The sequence below is a fragment of the Leptonychotes weddellii genome, chromosome 7 (genome assembly GCF_054177405.1).
Source record: "Leptonychotes weddellii isolate Sample4059 chromosome 7, ASM5417740v2, whole genome shotgun sequence".
Taxonomy (NCBI): Eukaryota; Metazoa; Chordata; class Mammalia; order Carnivora; family Phocidae; genus Leptonychotes; species Leptonychotes weddellii.
In genome coordinates this window covers 82,250,043-82,268,515 of record NC_138375.1, presented here as the reverse complement: position 1 = coordinate 82,268,515, position 18,473 = coordinate 82,250,043, and the positions used below count along the sequence as shown (strand labels likewise).

Genomic DNA, 18,473 nt, shown 5'->3' with positions numbered 1-18,473 from the left:
TGTGAAAAGGATTCTCACAATCAAATTAACACACCCCATCATCTCACAGTTACTTCTGTGTGTGTGTGTGTGTGTGTATAATCTACTCTCAGCAAACTTCTACTATATAATATAGTATTATTAACTGTAGTCACATGGAACATTAAATTTTCAAATTCTATTCATTTTATAATTAAAAATTTGTACCCTTTCACCAACCTCTCCCCATTTCCCCCACCCATAGTCCCTGGCAACTACCATTTTTGTTTTTATGAGTCTGAATTTTATTTTATTTTTATGATTCCACAAATAAGTGACATATCCACATATATATTTATTTTTTATGATTCCACATATAAGTGGATATATATATATATACATATTTGTAGCTAATTCACATTTTCTTTTATCCATATCCTTTGATTTTTTCTACAATTAATTGTAAATAATGCTGCAATTAAAATGGACATACAGATACCTCTTCAAGACAGTTATTTTGTTTCCTTCAGATATAAACACAGAAATGGTATTGCTGGATCATTATGTTAGTTCTTTTACTAATTTTTTAAGGAATCTGTATATTATTTCCATAATGGCGGTGCCATTTTACATTCCCATTAACAGTGTACAAGGGTTCTTTTTTGTCTACATCCTAACATTTGTTAACTTTTGCCTTTTCGATAATAGAAATCCTAACAAGTATGAGGCAATATCTCATTGTGCTTTTGATTTGCATTCCCCTAATAATCAGTGATTGTAAGCAATCTTTTCATACATTTATTGACTGTGTTCTTTGGAAAAATGTCTATTTGAGTTCTTGGCCCATTTTTAAATTGAGTTATTTGTTTTTTTGGTATTGAGCTGCACAAGCACCTTATATATTTTGGGTATTAACCCCTTATCAGATATATGGCTTCATTCCATAGGTTGCTTTTTTTAATTTTGTTGATAAGTTCTTTTGAGGTCCAGAGCTTTTTAGTTTGATGTAGTCCCACTTATTTATTTTTGCTTTTACTCTCTTTGCTTTTGGTGCTGAATCTAAAAATTACCAAAACCAATGTCAAGAATTTTTTCCCCTATGTTCTCCTCTAGGATTTTTAAATTTCAAATTGTACATTTATTTTTTAAGCCATTGACTTTTGGGTATGGTGTAAAATAGTAAGTTCAATTATACTCTTTTGAATGTGGCTATCCAGTTTTCCCAACACCACTTATTGAAGAAACTATCCTTTACCTATTGTTCATTCTTGATGTTCTTTGGAAATTAGTTGATCATATATCATGGGTGTATTTCTGGGCTCCCTGTTCTGTTCTATTGATCTATATCTCTGTTCGATGCCAATAACATCCTGTTTTGATTACTATAGCTTTGCAATAGACTTTAAATCAGGAAGAGTGATGTCTCCACCTTTGCCTTTCTTGCTGAAGACTGCTTTGGCTTTTTGGAGTCTTTTGTGGTTTCATGGCATTAAGGTTTTTTTTTTTTCCTATTTCTGTGAAAAATTCCATTGGAATTTTGATAGAGATTGCATTGAATCTATAAAAACTTTAGTAGGAACATTTAAAAAATGTTTAAAATGTTTAAAAAATATTAATTCTTCCAATCCATGAACACAGGATATTTTTCCATTTATTTGTGTCTTCTTCAACTTCTTTTATAATGTTTTATACTTTCCAGTATTCAGATCATTGCTGCAGGACAGCTTTGCCAGGTAAGGTATTCTTGGTTGGCAGAGTTTTTTTGTTCATTTCTTTGTTGTTGCTGTTGTTGTTATTTTCCTTTCAGTATTTGAATACAGTTTCCTATTCTATACTGGCCTGCAAGGTTTCTGGGGAGAACTCTCATAATCGCCTTATAAGATTCCCTTTTTTGTGGGGATTTTTTTCTTGATACTTTTAAAATTATCCCTTTGTCTCTGATTTTAGACAGTTTAATTAAAATGTGTCTCACAGAAGATCTCTTTGAGCTGAATCTTTTGAGAATATATGAGCTTTGGTAACAGGTTTGAACACTTCTGAGCCATTAGTTCTTTAATAACCTTTCTGCCCTTTTTCACCTTCTCTTCTCTTGGTACTTCAAGAGTACAAAAATTGTTCCATTTGATACCATCCCATACTTCATGTAGGCTTTCTTTACTATTTTCATTCTTTTTCCCTTGTTTTCCAAGACTGGATAATTTCAAATGACATGTCTTCAAGTTCACATATTCCTTCTTCTGCTTGATTAAGTTTGATATTAATGCTGTCTAGTAATTTTTTTTTCTTTTCCCTCCATTCCATTTATTTTATTCTTCAGCCCCAGAAGTTTTGTTTGATCTCTTTTTTAGTTTTCATTTCTTTCTTGTTATTATTTTTTTCTATGTCTCTGTTAAATTCACTTTGTTCATGTATTGTTTTCCTAATTCTATTAAACCATCTTTATTCTCTTGTAGCTGGATAAATTTTCTTAAAACAATTATTTTGACTTATTTGCCAAGTGATTTGTAGATACCCATTTCTCTGGGGTCAGGAACTGGAAAATTATTGTGTTCCTGTAGTGGTCTCACATTCCCTTTATTTTTCAGGTTCCTTGATGTCTTGTGTTGTTATCTTCCCATTTGAAAAAGCAGTCACCTCCTCCAATCTTTACTGACCTGCTTCAGGAGAGAAAAGCCTTCTGTCAGCACTGCTAGAGATTTTGTATCAGAGATTTTTTTTGGTGTTTCATTTTGTTTTGTTTTATAGATATGACTGTTGTGCATTTTTTGTTCTCTCTTAGTAGGTTTTTTTTTTTTTTTTTTTTTTTTTAAGATCATATGCCTTATCTTGATCCTGCAAAACAAGACTGGTTTGGCCATATTCCATTTACTTTGCCCAGCCTGACTCTGAATGCTTATCCTTAAAGCATAGAGTATATTTTGAGTAAAACCTAGCTTACAAATGGAAGAATACAATTATATTTATAGATGGGGCAGGATGCACTGGTGTTTAAAAACCTCCACACTCACAGAAGTCACATGGATTTCATACATAAACTTGTCCATTTAGATGAAGGAATGCCATAGAATTCTCAAAAAATAATGTCAGAATAGTTGAAACCATGAATAACCATGAGCTACTTGATATTTTTTAAATTAGAGGTATAATTGTAACATAATTAACATTGACTTTTACATTTTCCAAATTTGGATATTCCTGATGGATAAAATTATGTGATGAATACCTTCATGAGGATGATAGAATTGTTTTCACATTAATAAAAAAAATGGGAAAACATAACCATTGCATTGGTTAGTCTTTATGTAAAATAAAAATTAAGATGTCTCTATTGCATATATTGCATTCTTCTTTGGAATTGCTTATTAACAACATGATAATGTATTAAAATGAAGTGATATAATATGGCAAATGATTATCACAAAAAAATTAAGTCTGTTTCCAATTAAACATAAATACCCCCAGAATCCTCTTCAAAGATGTATGTTTGCCTTAATGATAAACTGCAGATGTTACTTTTCTGTAGAAGATGAGATTGAAAATTAAGTCACTATTTCTAATGCTGTTTTCTTCTTTCCTGATTTTAAGATCTCTTTTATCTCTACAAAACTGGCACAATTCAAATTGCCTTTCTTTCCTTTATATTCTACTATTGAATATCTGAGTGAATTAAGAGTTATGTCTCTATTACATATAGAGAATAAAGAGTAATAACTATGGGGAACTATTGAGGAAATTAGCCAAAGCATGGACATAGATTAGAAATACCTTGTTGCTTCGTCTATAATGATACTTTTTAATGTATTTCATTTGTTTCACTACAAACATAAAATCTCAATAATCATATGTAACAGTAGCTGATGCTGCTAATTTTATATTTTTGCTCTTTAAATTACACATCAGGATAGTTTAAAATTTCTGAAATTGGTACCAGTATCTTAATTAGAAAAGGTAACTACTAGCCCTTATTTAAACATACATATGTTTCCTTCTCCTTCTGGTATGTTGCGCTCCCCTTTTTATTTCTTCTCCATACATCCTTAAAACCTACTGTCCGAATCCCAATTTGTTAACATCCCTGTGTATGTTTTAACATGAAAAAAAAGTTGTGTTAATTTTTCTCTTAGGGATGCCTGGGTGGCTCAGCCAGTTAAGCATCTGCTTTGGGCTCAGGTCATGATCCCAGGGTCCTGGGATTGAGTCCTGCATTGGGCTCCTTGCTCAGTGGGGAGCCTGCTTCTCCCTCTCCCTCTGCCTGCCACTTCCCCTGCTTGTGCTCTCTCTCTCTTTCTGACAAATAAATAAAATATTAAAAAATTTTTTCTCTTAATTTTTTAAAATAAAACCATTTTCTTCAGAATTAACATGTTTACTCCAAACTATTTATAAATTCACACTACTTTTGTAAATTATTTTCATAATGAATACATCTTAAATATTTTGTTCCACAAAAACTTTTCATTAAATAGAAAAGCACTTTTTTTAAATAACTGAGGTCCACTACATTCATAGTCATTGTATATTTTTATGTTGTCCCATCTGTCCACTGGACATCTCAAAATGGATGTTATTCAGACAAACAAACTCACTTCTGCCATAAACTTGCTTCTCTTCTGTAACCTGCTTATTCTAATTTTGATACCAGTGTGTTAGGAGGAGACTTTTAACCTTAACATGACTTTTAAGGAAATGTAACATAAAAAATTTAAAATATCTACAAACACATGAAAATCCAGCCTCAGAAAATTACGCATTTGTTCATATTCACATAAGATCTTGAATGAATGGTAATATTACAATTTGAAAGGATGTAGTTCATTATTTTGAGTGATTCTAGGACCTTATGGTTGATCACACCTCAGGACCTAATGGTTGATCACACCTCAGGAAATCCAAACAAGTTGAATAAAGCTTTAAGAAATTATAGGAAACATAGATATCAGTATGGCTATTGTAGATTTTGAGCCACAAAGCTGGAACATAATAATATAGAATGGAGGTTTATAACCATCTAATTAACGTTTTAACAATTATTAATCAAATGTTCTTTCTGAAAAAAAAGGGGGGCTGCCAATTGCAAAGTGGAACACTTTGCTTACATGATGATTTTTTGGAACCAGAAATGGCACTCCATGAACGTAAGCTCATTAAAGTACTTGTATGAAATTTCTCTAATTTCTAATCAAATTAACTCACATGCACAGTCTAAAAAATCTAATAAATACAGAAAGAAATCTGATCAAAATAAAAAGAAAATTAAAAGCAAATAATATTAGTTGTTATTCCTACTTCTTGAGTCACATTCAGCATAAGACCCATTTAGTTATGCACATGCATATGGGACAGAGGAAGTTTTAGGGATTATTTAGGAAATAACGTCTATACAGTAATCTGATGACTTGGGAAATTTAATGAATATCCTTACCTTACTGAGGACCAATTGCAGAAGCAAATATTGCCATTTTATTACTTGCCATTTCACAGAATTTCCAGTGGGATTTAGAATAACTGTTCCTGGACCATTCAGGAGGAGTTGTTCTTGACACCACTCTTACATGATGCCTCCTGATACTAGTTATATATATAATACACAATATTTAATTATATATTATAGTTTTTATAGATTTTATAGTTTATAATAATAGATAAAAATGTATCATATCCAGACATGTAGCAAGGGACAGAGAGACCAAGGGTAATTTAAATAGAGGTTAAAGCTGCAATTTGATTCATAATCTATTTTGTTTCCTAACAGTCTGCATACAGTTATATGCAGTCTACATACACTCTATATACAGTTATAGCATAAAAAAGACAGTTGCATTTTAATGAGAAAAAGACTTTTTTTTTTTTTAGAATTTGGTTTTGAGGATTTCATGTTCTCACGGGAAATTATCACTGAAATTAGTGGCAATCTATAATTAGGTAAAATGACTCCAGTTTAAAATTCAAAAGGCCAAAATAGACAAATTTAGTATCAATAGCAGTAAACAAAATGATCAAACATATTATTGTCTCTATTGTGCAATTCACACTGAAATATAGTATTTCAATTTCAATAGACAAATTTGCTCTATATTGACCTTGAAAAGTTTGTTGGTGGGAAACATATAAAATTATCATTTTCCCTTATATTAAACATATCCCTTACATAGAGTGAATTATTATAATCTCATTATGACATTTCTTATTTTTTTTACGATTTTATTTATTTGAGAGAGAGAGATCATGAGCAGGGGGGAGAGGTAGAGGGAGAAGCAGACTCCCCACTGAGCAGGGAGCCTTATGTGGGACTCGATCCCAGGACCCTGAGATCATGACCTGAGCTGAAGGCAGACGCTTAACTGACTGAGTCACTCAGGTGTCCTACAACATTTCTTATTATTTGAGAAATAGCTTATGTTGAGATGTAAAAAAAAATTGTGTGACAGTTGCCTGTTTCTATTCCAGTAACAGCTGTGGCAGTAAATGGGAAAGAAAGGCCAAGAGTTTTTATCACTTCATTTCAATATGATTTTCCCTTAAGTATTAGGTGACCTACATTATTATCTAGAGGTTTTAAATGCTTTCAAATTCATGACAATAGAGAGAAAGGAAGAAAAGGCTGAAAAAAGTAAGAGAGGAAAATTAGTCACATTAGAAATTTTTCCTATATCTAGAAGATGTGGATAGATTTCTGTCATATTTTGTAATAATTTCTGAAGTAAAATTATTCTCAGGCTCAGAAACAAAGTTGATATGATCCATTTCTATTAAAAATGTGATATGATACTTTATTATACCTTAAAATATATCATAAGTGAGAATTACTAGAGTTACTTTTGTAGATTACAGAGAGAGAATTAGAAGTTCTTGTTTTAGGTGGTGCAGCTCATGCATACGTGCATGCATGCACACACACATACATACACACATGCACAAAACAAATAAATCTACCCAAGACAAAATTTGAGAAAATATACTCTTGAAGAGTACACATTATTTTGCAAGTAAATATGTATCGGTTATGGGAGACTGAAATATCCTGAGTACAAAACGTGCAAAATCTGTAGTTCTGGTAGAAAGCACTGTCTGAAGGACTAATTATGAAGTTAAACACTTAGAATTATTAAAGTTTCTGCAGCGAGATGTTACATATTGTGTAGAAAGGCCCTATAATATTTTTCTGGTATGAATGACAATATCTTGAAAAGAACCAGTAATTGTTGGGTTCCTTTGCCTGAGATTTCTACTGATGTCAGTTTATAGGAAATTACTCATCTACATATCCAAGAGCATATTAGATTCCTAAATAATACCCTAGAGATTACTAGACTTTTAAATTATTTTCCCTTTCCTTTTGGATATCCCTTCTAGAAATTGTGGGTTTATACTAACTTATGAGAAAGCAAAATCAATCCCTGTTTGTGTTTAAGTCAATTCTTAACAACAACAACAACAAAAATCTCTTTCTAGAAAATGATATGAAGAGACAGTCATCCTGGGTTCTAAGAATAAAAGAAAATGTAATTCAAAGAGAAAAAACTCCACAGTGTAAAACCCTCCTGAAGTACAGGAGACATTTTAGGATAACTTCTTATATAGTTTCATAATAGGGCATTGTTAGAAAAATATACAACCAGAATGAAAACAAGGGGAAATGCTAAAAACAACAAAGGCCAAAGTGAAAAAAATAGCTGCTAAAGTAAAACTTATTATAGAGATATAAATATACATAATGATTGAAAACTAATACAATTTAAAATAATAATGATAATACAGAGATCAAATTGTGCTAACTAAGATGGAGAATTTAGGGGCCCCTGGGTGGCTCGGTCAGTTAAGCGTCTGGGACTGAGCTCCGTGTCAGGGCTCCCTGTTCAGCGGAGAGTCTGCTTCTTCCCCTGTTCCTGCTCTCTCTCTCTCCCATGCGTTCATGTGTGTGCACTCTCTCAAATAAATGAATAATTAAAAAAAAAAGTAAATAAAATAAAATGGAGAATTTAATTTTAACTCTAACTTAAGTATGTAAAATAATTCATTACAGTCAACAAAAAGTGAGAGAATATTTGCCATTGATTTTTCAGTTAGGCTCAATTTTTTTTTTAAACAAAAGAACAATCAAACAATAGCAGATTTTTTTTAAAAAATCTAGATTTTACAGAAAACAAATATCTTTTTTCATTTATTTAATGAAAAATATTTAAGTGTTTACTCTATGCCAGGCATCGTGTAACCATTATCAAGCAAGCTGAAAACTATCAATTTAAAATGATCTTGCCTTTGCTCTCATGAAACTTACATTCTAGATGGGGAGACAGACAACTATATAAGTTATTGTTGAGCAGAGTACTGTGTACCACTTAATCCCAAGGGTACTGTGTACTGATTACTAAAACCAGGGGGAGGACTCTAAACACTTCTGCTCACTGCATATTGGTACCCGAGTCTCCCAGGAAAACATAACACAGTCAAACAAAGGATGGAACAATGCTTTACTTACATAGAGAAGAGATAGAACCGAATCAGCTTCAGTAAGGGTGTGTCGGCCACTCTTGGCCAGAGTCTCTCCTACTTGTAGCCCTTTTATGCTGCAGTGGAAGAAATCTTGTCTCCTCCTCATAGAAAATAGACATTAACATAGTGGTTGGCCAGGTGCCATATGACACACAAGCTTTAAGCAGAGATAAAATAGTGCTCATTGTGTCTGAAACAGGGGAAGATATTTGATAAGCCCGACACAGGATGTGTGTGTTATCTTTTGGTAAGGACCTGTTCTAAACCCAAGGACCACTATTATACAGCTGAGCAGGAGTCAAAAGACTATGTGCATGAGACTGCCTTTACCAACAGTCCACCCCTCACCCCTCAGTTGGCCACTAAAGCAGTGGATAAAGTATAGAAAATCTGATAGGACCACTGCCCACCTCAAATTTAGAGATGCAGTCAAGTCCAATAGGGCCCCTGAATAACCTGTATGCATGTGATTTGTTCATGGAGCCTGTCTCATTTTGACACAGTGCTTTACCAGGTCAATAGGAAAGCCAGACACAGAAGAATGCCTAATCCTCCCTGGAAGATACTATTCAACCAGAAACCCCAAGTGCCAGGGCTGAGCCACCTAAAGAAGTCTAATAATGAGTCTAGCAGGGACTGCAGTGTATAGCTGACAACCATTCCATTTGAACATAGATTTTTCTCCACTTTCCCTGAATTACACACACATATATATATAACAATATTTTGGCAATAACACAAATGTTACTCTGTTTTGCCAGCAGATAACTAAAAGCTGTTTGGTTGTCCATCTCCAACTTGGCTCATAAGTTTAGTGAGTCTTGTTGGTACTGAAAAGCTTGGATGGCAGCATTAGCTATCCTCACCATAGTTAATGACAAGTTACCAGCTTTCTTCTAGGGCATGTACACGTGTGCCAGCTATGGGGACACAGAATGCAGAGCAGACGGTTTTCCTAGCAGTGTGCTTCAGGTAACAATGTCTTGTGTCAGAAATATGGGACCCTTCCAGTTTAGACTGTCATTTTGCACAAACACCTGAGGACATAAAATTCCCAAAGAGCATGCCCTACTTGAGGGTGATGAGCCCTCCATAGCCCAATATACCCCAGAAAGAAACAAATAACTTGAAGGAGCACATGGATCTTAAAAACAAATGCAAAAAGAAAGAAAGAAAATTGCAGATCAGTATCTCCATTAACTTAGATGCAAAACTCCTAACAAAAAAAAGAGAAAACAAAATCTCAAAATTTATAAAAATAAGTATACACCATTAGCAAGTTGAATTTATTCCAGAAATGCAGGAATGATTCAACATTTGAAAGTCAATGCAGTCTATTTTATCAACAAGCTAGAGATATAAAAACCATATGAGTATATCAATTAATGCAGAAAAAGAATGTAAGAACTGAATAGCTGTACTTTGTTATAGCATCCCAAATGGACAAAGAGAGTAAACTTATTATACAACAGTTTATTAGAGAATGTGAGGATGTAGTCTTAGTGACTGAGGATAAAAGGAATGGAAAAAAAATGTATAGACCACTGGTATATGTGTGTTACAAATTTGGGTGAGAATCAATCCAAATCTGTTCATCTGTAATATAGCAACCACCACAACTATCTGGACATTCTTTACTTATATATCAGGCACCACTCTTTGAGGTCAGTTTTTGAATTCTTTGGAAATCTTTTTATCATAAACGTGTTTTCATGTTCTGGATGACTCCTACAACTTTACCGTATATCTTAAACATTTGAGCCCATTTGAGTCTGTGAGACATCACTACCTAAATGTCAGAATACCTCAGTGTTAATCTGTTTCAATTTCTTTACAGAAAGCTGATTTAAAAACCCAGTGGAAAGACACGAAGAGTTCACTAGGTACCAGGTGAACTGGGGATAGGATATTATAAACGTAGATTGTAATCTTCTGTGGCAACCAAACAAACTTATTTAGTGTTTCTTGGTGCTTTATATAGTACTTGGAACAGAGATGCTCATTAAATATTCAATTAATTTAATTAATAAATAAATTTTAAAAAAAAGTCTAGAACAGGAAAAATGAAGATACTAAGACTTTGGACAAAATATATTTAACAGTAATTAGAGGTGACTATAAATATTTCATATTACTTCATTCTATCACCAACATTCAGCATAACATGCACTCTCAGGTTGTCTCAAAATGAATGACTGAAGATAATTTTCACACATGACTGGACGGATACTTTTTTATTACATACAGTGATGGTGCATGGTACACAGTGATGACTTGATCAAACATCATGTCAGCAGTTATTTGAAAAATGGTCCCAGTGAAAAGAAGTAACATAGCAATAATGCCTGGTTTTAAATTCCAGCCCCCTCCCAGTAGCTTTGTGATGTTAGTCAAGGTACCTCATTTTTAAGATGGAAACAATAATAACGTCTACCTCACACTTTTTGTTGTTGTTTTTTGTGAGGACTAAAGTTGATATTTGCAAACATCATAGAAAAGTGTCAGGCATATATTAAAGGTTATGCACATATCTGCACTTACGACTATTATGCTTTTGAGCAGAATAACTGGCGAAATGATTCTCAGTATCACTCTTCCACTATGCATTGTCTTGTATCTCCTTCCATTAAACGGCCTGTCTACCAATTCTACCTCTCTTTTATCTTTTCATCACAGTCTCTCCATTTTCATCAGAACACCTTACTCTCTGGTTTCACATGGGTAAGACCACCCTGAAAGCTCTAAATTGCTAATTCCATATACCTCACACAGAATGATCTCTCTCTATTCTTCTCCAACAATATACTAGCCAGGCTAACAGCACATATTGTCTCATAAAACATACAACTATCTATGTTTAACTTTATTTCTACTTTTGGATAAAACTCCATGCCACACTCTCACTTCTTGTTTACTTATTCTTTTAGAGCTGCTTTTTAAATCCTTACAAACTATTTTCTGTCACATTAATTAAAAGCCCAGCAAAAAGAATTCCCATATTCTCTACTTTGGGTTTGTTTGCTTCACAGTTCCTCTAGGGTGTCTGGCACAAAATAGATGCATAATTAGACTGGTTGACTAAATATAGTTAAAGTATTTCAGACACTAAGGCCATTTTTAGTTTTGAACACCTAACCATTTTATTTTTTTTTTATTTTTTATTTTTTTAAAGATTTTATTTATTCATTTGACAGAGAGAGCAAGAGAGCACAAACAGGGAGAACAGTAGAGGGAGAGGGAGAAGCAGGCTCCTCGCCAAGCAGGGAGCCCGATGCGGGGCTCGATCCCAGGACCCCGGGATCATGACCTGAGCCGAAGGCAGACGCTCAACCATCTGAGCCACCCAGGTGCCCCGAACACCTAACCATTTTAAATGGCTAACTGAGCAGAATGTTTTATAATAGTGTTCACTCGATTTTTTGATATACAAAACTATAAAAAATCAAGAAAGTAAATTATCATAGAATTGAAATTTATAAAGTTGTAAGTATTCATTAGATCTAATAAACATTCTCATAGCAGGATAAATTTTTGGAAATACAGATAACCACACCCAAGAAAAAGAATATGATTGCATAATTCAAAATCACGTCATCAAAGATTATATAAAGTGTTGTTCAAATAGGAACATATTTCTTGGTGTTTCCTATGTGTGTATGACACAAATGATTCTGTAAACCCGTTTGTATCATTAACTGAAATAACCTCATGCTGAGCAATGCTTTAAATACCCATTAACATGATTCAAAGAACAATAATGTTTGGATTTGTTGTAAGAGTCACTGCTACTTATGATGCTGAAAAAGCTCAGTACACCTTATAGAGGTGTTTGAATATTTGCTTTAAAATATTGCTCACAACAAAGGAATTTCACAGTGACATTTCTTTGGCAGTGCTGACTGATAGCATCACATGCTACATCTTATGAAGTGCTTAGTAATCAGGTGTTCAAAGGCACTGAGCTCTAGTCAACAGAAGGAAGGGTGATTTCAATGACAGTATTCACAATAAATGTTCTCCTGGGAAGCATTTACATAATCATGGAAATGGAAATGATCATTACTTGTCATTTATTATTTTACTATGTCCCCTTGAAGAGTACTATGGATGAATCTATCCATCCATCCTTCTTCATAGATTACTCTAATAGAACTCATCTATACAATCCATTTTGTAATCTCCATAATAAGAACAGTTTAGACTCTGGAAGAAACCGTTCATTTATCCAATCATTAAGCACATTTTAATGACACCAGTAAAATAAGAAAGGAAAAAAAAGAAAATGGATTCAAGAAAAATCTTGTAACAGAACACATGTCCTTATGTGTATTACCTTTCTTAAGTCTAAATAACCTCAGGGAAGATTCCATTCTGAAAAGCAAAATGGCATTTGCCCTTGATTTATGGGTATCTTACATTGCTATGCAGTTCCCTGAAATAGTTTGTGTGAAATATAATTAAATATTTTTTCTAAATATATAATATAAATATGTTCCTGTGAGGTATAAAAATATAAAGAATCAAAGGTTATCAAAGTAAAGAATGCATTGCTAAATATTTTAGTATGTTTAAAATATTCCCTGAATAACTTTCTGCTTAACCTCCTCTACTGTGTTATGAAAGGTGTACTACTCAAGTGACCAGTTATAGAACAAGTGTTTCTTCTGGTTCTTCCCTGAGGTGTCTGTTTGTTTCTAAACCACCCTTGGGTGAGCTATCTTTTGGAATAATTGCAACCAATAAAACTTGCTTTCAAAGTCATATATTATAACCCTAAGTTTGTTTGCCTTGTTTGCTCAAGCCAGCCATAATCAAAGGAATTATTTAAAAGGATATATGAAGATAGCTTACGTAATTAATATGTGGGCAAAAACACAAAAAGACGAGACAAAGCAAAACAGGGAGTAGAGACTAAAAGGCACATTCCCAAGTCCATAACATTAACTTAATCTTCTTGCAAAGTATAAAATGAAAAAAAAAATCTTCAAGGTTTTATCACCTGCCAAAAAGTGTTTCTAATCAACAGCTTAAATATATGTATACATAAGACATACAACTTTTAAGATAAAAGGCCACTATATGATGATATCATGAACAAGATTATGATTAACTCTATTAATAAATAATGTATTGGGCTATTTCTTTTTACCATGTTATTCAATATATGCTGACAGCATCCCATTAAAATATACTTCATAAAAGGTGGAAAGGTTTATACATTCATAAAAATGTATAAACATAATTTTCCATATATGATCCTTTGACAGTATACTGTAATTATGGCATAAATTTTGCTTATAATGCTAGGTGGATAAGCTACATAATTTTATGCATGGTTGTTAACTACAATTTCTTGCAAATAAACTCAATCCACAGTAAATTCAAGCTCCTACTCTGACAATTATCAGAAATGTGGCTACTGCTTACAATGGGAATACAAGTTTGTGGTAATTATCACTCCATTTATAAACCTACCTGGATTTCAGTGAAGAATTCCTCCCTTGTTTCACTTAGATATTTCAGAGTAAATACTCAGAATCCACATCCAAAACTAAACTACAAAGTTTATACAAAACTACAAAGGACAGTCATGTGAGGATTTGAATTTGCACAGTACAAATTTAAATAGGTAGAATATTCAGTTCTATTAAAACCTACATCTAAATTAATGTAAATATTTATGTTTCTGTGAGGACAGGTAATCAGTTATGCAATGCATTTAACCAATTGTATATGGTGGCATTTTGCCTCTTGGGACAGACAGAGGACAATAAAATATCTTTCTTTTCCTAGGTCAGAACTTTTATCATCCACACCTTTGTTTCTTCCATTAAAACAAACAAACAAACAAAAAGACATGTTGTGACTACCCATGATTTCAAACACACAGGTACACATATTCTTTGACTTTCTAAGTCTCTGGCATAGGACAACAGAGAACAGTACAGGCTTTGGAAAGATGCAAAAAAAAGAAAGAAAGAAAGATGCAAACACTATGTATCTAACCCTCTCCACTACTTACTGCCTTTGTCTTTAGGTAAGCTACTTGATCTTTCTAATTTTCAATTTCTTCAGTTTTAAAATGGAAATAATTAGAAAACATTTTCTACGGAATTATTGTGAGACCTAAATGAGATACTGAATATAAGATATATCTGGAACAGGGAACAAAATGTGTAGACAAAGTAGTAAATTGAAGGTTTCACCTGAAGCATCATGATAAAACAGACTGAAATTCACAATTTAGTTAGAAGATGGAAATATGTTGACAAAAACTGGTTTCACACTTCTTCACCCTTTCATTCATATCCAGGATATCAGATATCCAGGTAAAAAAAAGAGAAATGTTGTCAGTGTATTTCTAATGACGAAGTTGTAATGAGTCTTATCCCCTTAAATCTAGGAGGGCCAGGATAGCAAATGTTTAACCACTTTCCTCAAGCCTCAGTGGTACCACTGAGAGAACTTGTTATGTGTTCCCTATATCTTAGGAATATCAGTGATCTAGTATCTGACTTCCATCTCAGGTCATTTGTGGGGCAGCAGAGATGGTCTGGAAAGCTGCTTAGAAAACAAAGCTGATGGGGCACCTGGGTGGCTCAGATGGTTAAGCATCTGCCTTCAGCTCAAGTCATGATCTCAGGATCCTGGGATCGAGCCCTGCATTGGGGTCCCTGCTCGGCAGGGAGCCTGCTTCTCCCCCTCCCTCTACTGTTTCCCCTGCCTGTGTTCTCTCACTCTCACTATAAAATAAATAAATAAAATCTTAAAAGAAAAGAAAAGAAAAGAAAGCTGAGTTCTTGTTGTATCTAGAAAGTAGCTATACTTCCATCTGAATGGCAAGTAAGAAAAGAGACCTATGGTTTCCCAAGGGCAAATATGGACCATACATGAGAGAAACTATTTTGATACTGTTTCAAATCTTACCTAAATGACCTACTGGAAAGATTAAAGTACTCATAAGAGTGTCTCTGTTGAATGGTGGTGTCAGACTGCAGAGCTGAGAGTGGGGTGGCATCACCAAGATCATGCAAGTTTCAACTGGAGGGCCCCAGTAGAAGGCATCCACATAAGAAAGTACATTTGCACACCTGGGTGACAAGTACACACTCAGTGAATAAGACTATGTGTTATTCTAAACATCACTCACCCAGGGACCACTGTAGTAAAATTACGCAATTTTAATTGACAAGTAAGGAAAGGAAAAATGCTAGGTGGGGAAGAGAAGTATAAAGGACTACGCTACCTCATCCACAAAAAGCAGTCAGATCTCAGTATGCCTCAGCCTGGGAAAGAAGAAAGAAGATATTCTGTCTCTCTGTTTCTGTCTCTGTCTCTGTCTCTCTCACCCACACACAGCCCTGCAGTTGGAGCTTGTATGTTTAGAGACTGAATTGAAGCTGCAGTTCTGAAATTAATATACTCACTGTTCTGCCTAATATCTAAGTTTGAGCAGAAAAGTGATGGGTTATTTTCTAGTTTTTATGTAGGTAGGGGAACTACCACTATTGGGCACATTTTATAGACAAAAAAACAAAAAAATAAACATAAACTTGTGTTTTTATTACAACACTTTCCTTGGGCTTGTTAATATACCAGGCTTTGGTGCAAGGAGCTATTCTTTGTTTTTATGTATTTGCTTTGAATACAAATTTCATGTTTGAAAATTCAGATTCTTGAGTTTGTATCTAAAATCTTTATTAAGGTCCCTGTAATATGCAAATTAATAAAACTACATATTCTTGGGTTCAAAAAATCAGAATTTATTCCCATTCATACTTATTGTGAATATTGATAAAGTTATAATTCTATCCTGTAGTTCTATAGAAAGAGATGGAATATGATTTGCTTTATTTATGAAGTTGTAATATTTTTCCTCCATTTGAATATATTGTACAGATACTGACCTCCGTGTTTCTAACCACCAATAGCACTGGAGAGTTTACTCTGTAATTTTCTACAACAGTTTAACCAAAGCAATCATGTCAGTGTTTTATTGCCTAGTGGTATATCAACATCGGGCCCTCTGGATTCTGAGAAAGCTGATCCATGAAATTTGTAACCACTTTAATATAAGTTCAGGATACTTTAGATTTCAGGGCATTTCTTTTGTTAAATCTAGCTCAGTACATTATATTTTTATTTTCCTGTTGTGAACAGTTTTCCAAAATGGAACAACCTTTTTTAAAAATAAAAGTTATAGCTTTTTGAGGAGCCTCTATACTGTTTTCCAGAGTTGCTGCACCAGCTTGCATTCCCACCAACAGTGTAAGAGGGTTCCCCTTTCTCTGCATCCTCACCAACATCTGTTGTTTCCTGTGTTGTTAATTTTAGCCATTCTGACAGATGTGAGGTGATGTCTCATTATAGTTTTAATTTGTACTTCCCTGATGCAGAGTTTTGTTGAGCGTCTTTTCATGTGTTTGTTGGCCATCTCTATGTCTTCTTTGGATAAATGTCTATTCATGTCTTCTGCCCATTTCTGAACTGGATTATTTGTTTTTTAGGTATTTAGTTTGAGTATAGACTTTGGATACTAACTTTTTTTTTTTTTTTTAAAGATTTTATTCATTTATTTGACAGAGAGAGACACAGCGAGAGAGGGAACACAAGCAGGGGGAGTGGGAGAGGGAGAAGCAGGCTTCCTGCTGAGCAGGGAGCTCGATGCGGGGCTCGATGCGGGGCTCGATGCGGGGCTCGATGCGGGGCTCGATCCCAGGACCCCGGGATCATGACCTGAGCCGAAGGCAGATGCGTAACGACTGAGCCACCCAGGCGCCCCGGATACTAACCTTTTAACAGATATGTCATTTGCAAATATCTTCTCCCATTCTACTTGTTGCCATTTAGTTTAGCTGATTGTTTCCTTTGCTGTGCAGATTATCTTGATGGAGTCCCAATAGTTCTTTTTGCTTTTGTTTCCCTTGTCTCCAGATGAGCCTGTATCTCCAGAATTCAGGGTCATGGTTTTTTCCTTCAAAGTCAGCTCTATGATGGATCCATGAAAGTCTTTGATTTTCGCTTTACTCAGCTTCTACTTACAAGGCAATGACACCTTCCAAGAATGTTACATAACTAAAATAATACTGGAAGTCTAACTTTTTTTTTTTTTTTAATGATTTCACTGGATTGTTCCTACCTTTAATTCCCCAGTATCTTTGGGTTTCTGTGGTGTGAACTGTCTTGTTTCTCACCGGTATCCTCTCCCACTGGCATTTAGATTTCGATTTGCCATTCTGCTGAGTTCCATCACGCTTTCCACTCAAAAACATTGTGACATTTTTGGGGAGTTGATTTTCTCTCTTCTCCCTGTTAGCAATTGAGAATTTAAAATGCCCATTTTAAAATTATAAAATCCTTTACTGTTTTATTATTTGACTTATCAAGAGGAAAGTACTTGTATTCAATGTGTAACTTTAAGAAGAAAGAATACAGGCACACACACATATGTTTTTTAGTTAGTAAAAACTGACACTCAGAGATAACACTCAATTATGTAGAAAATGTGTTTGTTTTTTTTTCCTCTGGAATATCTCATTTCCTAAAGGCATTTTCAATGGCCTATGCAATAGAATATGAAGAAAATAATTCTCTAGTTTTGTTCTGTTTAGGAAGATGTTATTTTACCAAGTTATTTGGTAAGATATTATTAAAATGTTAGCAAAAATATCATTTAGCAAGATGTTACTAAAGTTAGGTCTCATATTAATAATTATGCAAATTGTCCTTCTAAAGGTTTTGATGAAGTATTTAGTCACGTACTTGAAATTGTCCTAGACACGAGTAAATGTTTAGACATAAACAAAACTTCTCTTGAAAAAATATTAATTATAATCTCTGGAGTTAATTCACTAAGTTAAATATAACATTAACTCAACTTGCACAAAAACTCAGTGAACATACATAGCATATCTTCTGGAAGTTAGGCTGTTTTGTCATATATTTATTATGTCTTTCCACCAAAAAGACTAAAGTAAAACTTTTTAAAAGTATTTAACTTTTTTTAATGACCTTTTTTTTTT

The 18,473-nt window shown here is 33.8% G+C and overlaps 1 long non-coding RNA gene across 1 annotated transcript in view; it reads right to left on the bottom strand.

The window, feature by feature from the left end:
* LOC145722484 (uncharacterized) overlaps positions 1-17,984 on the bottom strand; it is a 377,440-nt gene extending 359,456 nt beyond the window's left edge. The window contains exon 1 of the long non-coding RNA XR_014146787.1: positions 17,591-17,984. This is a non-coding gene — a long non-coding RNA (uncharacterized LOC145722484). The remainder of the gene's footprint in view (positions 1-17,590) is intronic.
* Between the last annotated feature and the right edge of the window lie 489 nt (positions 17,985-18,473).